Raw genomic sequence first — 7,107 nt, forward strand, 5'->3', positions numbered from 1 at the left:
GTTAACTTCTTGCAACATGGTTGGTGGATGTTAACTTCTTGCAGCATGGTTGCTGGATGTTAACTTTTTGCAGCATGATTGTTGGATGTTAACTTCTTGCAGCATGGTTGTTGGATGTTAACTTTTTGCAGCATGATTGTTGGATGTTAACTTCTTGCAGCATGGTTGGTGGATGTTAACTTCTTGCAGCATGGTTGGTGGATGTTAACTTCTTGCAGCATGGTTGGTGGATGTTAACTTCTTGCAGCATGGTTGGTGGATGTTAACTTCTTGCAGCATGGTTGGTGGATGTTAACTTCTTGCAGCATGGTTGTTGGATGTTAACTTCTTGCAGCATGTTTGCTGGATGTTAACTTCTTGCAGCATGGTTGGTGGATGTTAACTTCTTGCAGCATGGTTGCTGGATGTTAACTTCTTGCAGCATGGTTGTTGGATGTTAACTTCTTGCAGCATGGTTGTTGGATGTTAACTTCTTGCAGCATGGTTGATGGATGTTAACTTCTTGTAGCATGGTTGTTGGATGTTAACTTCTTGCAGCATGGTTGCTGGATGTTAACTTCTTGCAGCATGGTTGTTGGATGTTAACTTCTTGCAGCATGGTTGCTGGGTGTTAACTTCTTGCAGCATGGTTGTTGGATGTTAACTTCTTGCAGCATGGTTGTTGGATGTTAACTTCTTGCAGCATGGTTGCTGGGTGTTAACTTCTTGCAGCATGGTTGCTGGATGTTAACTTCTTGCAGCATGGTTGCTGGATGTTAACATCTATCAAACCTGGTTGCTGGATGTTAACATCTATCAGACATGGTTGCTGGATGTTAACATCTATCAAACATGGTTGCTGGATGTTAACATCTATCAAACATGGTTGTTGGATGTTAACATCTATCAAACATGGTTGTTGGATGTTAACATCTATCAAACATGGTTGCTGGATGTTAACATTTATCAAACATGGTTGCTGGATGTTAACATCTATCAAACATGGTTGATGGATGTTAACATCTATCAAACATGGTTGCTGGATGTTAACATTTATCAAACGTGGTTGCTGGATGTTAACATCTATCAAACATGGCTGCTGGATGTTAACATCTATCAAACATGGTTGTTGGATGTTAACATCTATCAAACATGGTTGATGGATGTTAACATCTATCAAACATGGTTGTTGGATGTTAACATCTATCAAACATGGTTGATGGATGTTAACATTTATCAAACATGGTTGATGGATGTTAACATTTATCAAACATGGTTGATGGATGTTAACATTTATCAAACATGGTTGATGGATGTTAACATCTATCAAACATGGTTGATGGATGTTAACATTTATCAAACATGGTTGATGGATGTTAACATCTATCAAACATGGTTGTTGGATGTTAACATTTATCAAACATGGTTGTTGGATGTTAACATTTATCAAACATGGTTGTTGGATGTTAACATTTATCAAACATGGTTGTTGGATGTTAACATTTATCAAACATGGTTGATGGATGTTAACATTTATCAAACATGGTTGTTGGATGTTAACATCTATCAAACATGGTTGATGGATGTTAACATTTATCAAACATGGTTGATGGATGTTAACATCTATCAAACATGGTTGATGGATGTTAACATTTATCAAACATGGTTGATGGATGTTAACATTTATCAAACATGGTTGATGGATGTTAACATTTATCAAACATGGTTGTTGGATGTTAACATTTATCAAACATGGTTGTTGGATGTTAACATTTATCAAACATGGTTGCTGGATGTTCTGGTGACTCTTTTAAAACTTCAGTTATACAGCAAATTATAGAGCGGATCATAGAACTGTTAACTTTGTCTCTCTAATTTTCAGGCTGCGGCCTAAAAGAAAGTAATTTCAAACTGTTACAAAAAACGCGATTTCTAAAAAGCTTAGAGATCTCCAGCGAATACTAGAAAGGGCTGCCCTTCTAGCATCCAGCCTGTTACTGGGTTTTCGTAACAATTAGTCAGTATCCTGGTCCAATTATCCATTAGAATTCAATAAGAATTATTAGTGCTTCAGGATTACAACTGGTAGGCTACTAACTAGAGAAATTAAAATTTAATAAATTTATTAATTAAGTTGTCTAGGCGTATATCAAATTAAATTACTCACAGTAATCAAAGTAATATTAATCACTTCTCTCGTGTACAGTAGTATTGTGCTGAAAGCACATATCACATTTATAAGTCTTAAGTACCGTCTGGTACATTAACATTTAATAAGATATTACAAATGTGTACAAGTAAGTTTGTGTGTATGTGTGTAAGTGCTCTAAGTAGTTCGCTATGTCTCAAGACTCGACTAGACTTAAACAAATGACTGACAAAGTCCTCTCATAAACTAAGTTCTTGACCGACTGGCGATCAGAACAGTCTGCTTGAACAATAAAAAGAATGCTAAGCCCAATAGCAATATAACAAGCAACTGCGACACAATCAGGATCAAGGAGATAATATAACGACACTAAGTAGGGACCATCAGCAGATCCTCCACAAAAGTCACAAAACTCCCATACTACTGAATCTAGGTTCAGCATAAGAAAATCCCCGACTGTGACAATACAGATACCAGTGCAAATTAGGTCAGAAGCTACAGCTCAGGACCTGAGTTGCTCTGAGTGCCTTTGCGACACACAACCTCAGTACAACGTCGAAAATCACTAAATCTATACTATGTTCGGTGAACAGAGTCCCACAGAACCTACAACAATAATGAGACAAGAGACGATCTTCCAACAAGGGCCAATAAGGGAGATTTAGGCTCGTCTTGCCTAGAATACGTCCAACCACCAAGAGAGTCTAGACCAGACTGAATACTTCAGGCGAGGTGAGATCACCCCCCCTCGATCACGTGATAGCTCCGTGGACAGTTGCTGCCTAGCAACAGAAGCCGGCAGAGTAACGAGCCACAAGCGATAATTACAGTAGTTAGACAATCAAGACTTGAACTTTGAGCACATAATATATGTATTACATCCTACCTAACAAAAGTAAATAAGTCAAATAATAATATAAGAACATAAAAACATAAGAAAGGAGGAACACTGCACTAGGCCTGTTGGCCCATACTCGGCAGGTCCTTTATAATTCATCCCACTAACAAAACATTTGCCCAACCCAATTTTCAATGCCACCCAAGAAATAAGCTCTGATGTGAAAGTCCCACTCAAATCCAACCCCTCCCACTCATGTACTTATCCAACCTAAATTTGAAACTACCCAAAGTCCTAGCCTCAATAACCAAACTAGGTGGACTGTTCCACTCATCAACTACCCTATTTCCAAACCAATACTTTCCTATGTCCTTTCTAAATCTAAACTTATCTAATTTAAATCCTCTCTATGGATTGAACCAAGATGCCTTCCATCGAGCAACTTTACCAACAGCTTAAGGAAGAATTGAGGATGACAAAGATGGAGATTCGGCGACTGACCTAGGAAAACAAGAAGATTCGTAGTAGTCCTCCTGTTTTGAGTCCTCAGGTCAAGAAGGGAAACTGGTCAGTGGCTGGAGAGCAGGGAACAAAGTTGACGACCAAAAAGACGAATGGAAAGGTAGAAACGATGGAGAAGAAAGAGACTGCTGTGGAAACTGTTGTGGAAACATCTAATACATTCTCAGTGCTACCCGACGAATGTGAGTCGACTACTGGGAACGTCACGATGAACGACACCAAGGAAGGTAAGAATATTGTTGTTGTTGGGGATAGCCAAGTTAGGTATATGGATAGGGCGTTCTGCTTGAAGGACAGGAGTAGGAGACAGAGGGTTTGCTTTCCTGGGGCTGGGATGGAGGATATTGTTAGTCGTCTGGATGACATCATGAGAGGTAATGGGAGCAATCCTATTATCTGTCTCAGTGCTGAAGGCAACGATGTTGGCAGACGTAGGAGTGAAGACCTGATTAGCAGGTAGAGGTCAGCAATAGAAATAATTAGGAGGAAGGGTGGGAACCCTGATATGTAGTATTTTGCCAAGGAGAGGAGTTGGAAATGAATGGTTGTCCAGGGCAATTGGTGTCAATTGCTGGCTGGACAAATAATGTAAGGAAAATGTGGTAACATTCATTGACAACTGAGACCTCTTCTATGGCAGAAATGACATGTATGCCAGGGATGGGGTTCACTTATCTAGGTCTGGGGTGGGGGCACTGGCAACTGCAGTGGAGGGAGCTGTTAGGACTTTAAACTAGGAATAGTTAGTGGTATGGGTTTTGGCAGGAAAACAGTGAAGTCCCAGTGTAGTAATATTATGAGTTCTACGGGAACTAGTAATAAGCAGAACGAGGTAGTTATTGAAAAGCCAGTGACACTAGGTGATAAGGACAGTAACAGGTTTAGTAGAAAAACAGAAATGAGCAGGAAGGGTAAAGAGAAAGGAGAGTCTTTCAATGTTTATTTTGCTAATTGCCGTAGTGCTAGGAATAAGATGGACGAGTTGAGATTAGTTGCTAGTGCAGGTAACATTGATGTATTTGCCTTAACTGAGACGTGGTTTAATTCAAAAAGTCGGGACATGCCTGTGGAATGTCACATTCAGGGTTTTAAATTGTTCCAAGTAGACAGAAGTATCGGGAAGGTGGGTGGGGTGGCATTGTTTGTCCGAGATCGCTTGAACTGTTGCACAAAAATGGGTATTAAGTCTGAAGTAACACATACAGTCTGTTTGGATAGAATTTTCAGAGGGGGCACGAAAAACTGATTATAGGTGTGATATACCGTTCCCCAAACTTAGATAGGGACTAAGGGAGACTACTATGGGAGGAAATTGTTAAGGCCACAAGGCACGATAATGTAGTAATTCTAGGAGACTTTAACTTTAGTGATATTGATTGGAATTTCTTGACTGGGAATTTAGAATCACACGACTTCTTAGAAGTAGTTCAGGATTGTTTTCTGAAGCAGTTTGTGACAGAACCTACAAGGGGTAATAACCTGCTTGACTTAGTTCTGGCAAACAATGAATCCCTTTTTAATAATTTAGAAATTTCAGAGGAACTGGGTGCTAGCGACCACATATCAATTACATTTAGCATTGATTGGAAGTATGATAGTAGCGATAACTCAGTAACAGTCCCAGATTTTCGCTTGGCAGATTACGATGGGCTTAGAGAACGCTTGTCATCTGTTGACTGGGGTAACGAAGAGAGCTATCAATATGACAGTTTTCTGAACACTATACATGCTGCTCAAAGAACGTTTATCCAGTATAAAGAAATTAGATCAAATAGAAATGACCCAAAATGGATGAATAATAGGCTGAAATATCTACTAGGGCATAAGAAGGGAATTTATAGGCGTATCAAAAGAGGTGAGGGTCATCTTATGAATCAGTATATTGACATTAAGAGGGATGTTAAAAAGGGGATAAGAAAAGTGTGAGGGAAAAGTTCAATAGATAGGAGTAGCGAGGAAGTATATAGTAACTATAGTTTCATTGCCGGCTACTTGTTAAGGTAGGGTAAGTCCAGCTCCCACTATCCCCCCCCCTTTTTCCCCCTCCCCAAAAGTGATAGTTTGACTGCTGGCTGCTTGTTAAGGTAGGGTCAGTCTAGCTCCCACTATCCCTTCCCCTCCCTTCTTCCCCTTCCCCCCGAAAGGTGACGTGCGGGGCTCCGGTCAAACAGTAAATCACTTGACTCACAGCTCCCAACACTACTGTAAGTACATGCCTGCTCATTTTCTAGTGGACTTATTGGTTGAAAGCTTCACTTTTGACCAATAATTAACTTAGTCCTTTCAGTCTTGATAGGTTAAAATGTTGTAATAATCACCACATCTTTTAGGTATTGTACTTATCATGGAGAGTGATTTCTTAAGCAGTGGGTAATCTGTCTCTCTTTACAGCTTGAAATGACAGAGAGGGTCACCTGCCAATCAACGAGTAGAAATGAAGGAGACGGACAAACGTTCTGAGATGTCCCAATTTGTGATCCACTTACCTGTTTGTGTATGCAAGTAGCAGGATATAACCCCTCATCATTGCAGTGGAAAAAAACCTGCTTTCCTGTCATCTGGACGGATTACTGACGGCTATAAAATCTGTGAAGAACGAGCCGGTGGGTTGTCACCAACACCTGCGACCCCCCCCCATCAGCGGCAACGGCTACGATTTCAACAACACGCAGTGTCACCAACACCAAACACCCAAGTTTTATATATATATATTAGCGTTGAATTCAGATATCATTTATATTTTTCATTTTCTTTAAGGTAGGATCAATATTTCATATTTAAATGTTTTATATTTTAAATTTTCTAAATAATATAGTGTTTATGTTTGTCAGTTTTTGTTCTTTTTCTATTCATTAATTTTCCTGAGGAGGAGCCGGCCTTGGTAATACTGTCTGAAGTTGTTACAGGGCTGAGTAAGCCTTCACAAAAAGCTAAAAGGGACAATGAAATTAAAGTTGCTAAGGATTCGAAAACTAACCCAAAAAGTTTTTTCCAGGTATATAGAACAAAAGTTAGAGATAAGATAGGTCCCCTTAAAAATAACTATGGGCATCTTACTGACAAAGAGAATGAAATGTGCTCGATTTTAAATAATTATTTTCTCTCGGTTTTTACACAGGAAGACACTAACAATATCCCAGTAATTAATTTTTATAGTGGGCTAGAAGAAGATAAATTATGTAACATCACAGTCACTAGTGAAATGGTTGTGAAGCAGATAGACCGACTGAAGCAAAATAAGTCACCGGGTCCTGATGATTTTTTTCAAGGGTTCTTAAGGAATGCAAAATGGAAGTCTGTGAACCATTAACTAATATGTTTAATTTATCTCTTCAAACAGGTGTAGTGTCTGATATATGGAAGATGGCTAATGTAATTCCTATTTTTAAAACAGGGGACAAGTCGTTACCGTCAAATTACCGCCCAATAAGCCTGACCTCAATTGTAGGCAAATTACTAGAGTCAATTATAGCTGAGATTATAAGAAGCCATCTCGATAAGCATAGCTTGATTAATGATACTCAGCATGGATTCACAAGAGGCCGGTCTTGTCTAACTAATTTATTAACTTTCTTCAGTAAAGCTTTTGAGGCTGTTGACCACGATAAAGAATTTGATA

This window comes from Cherax quadricarinatus, chromosome 33 (genome assembly GCF_038502225.1).
Source record: "Cherax quadricarinatus isolate ZL_2023a chromosome 33, ASM3850222v1, whole genome shotgun sequence".
Classification (NCBI taxonomy): domain Eukaryota; kingdom Metazoa; phylum Arthropoda; class Malacostraca; order Decapoda; family Parastacidae; genus Cherax; species Cherax quadricarinatus.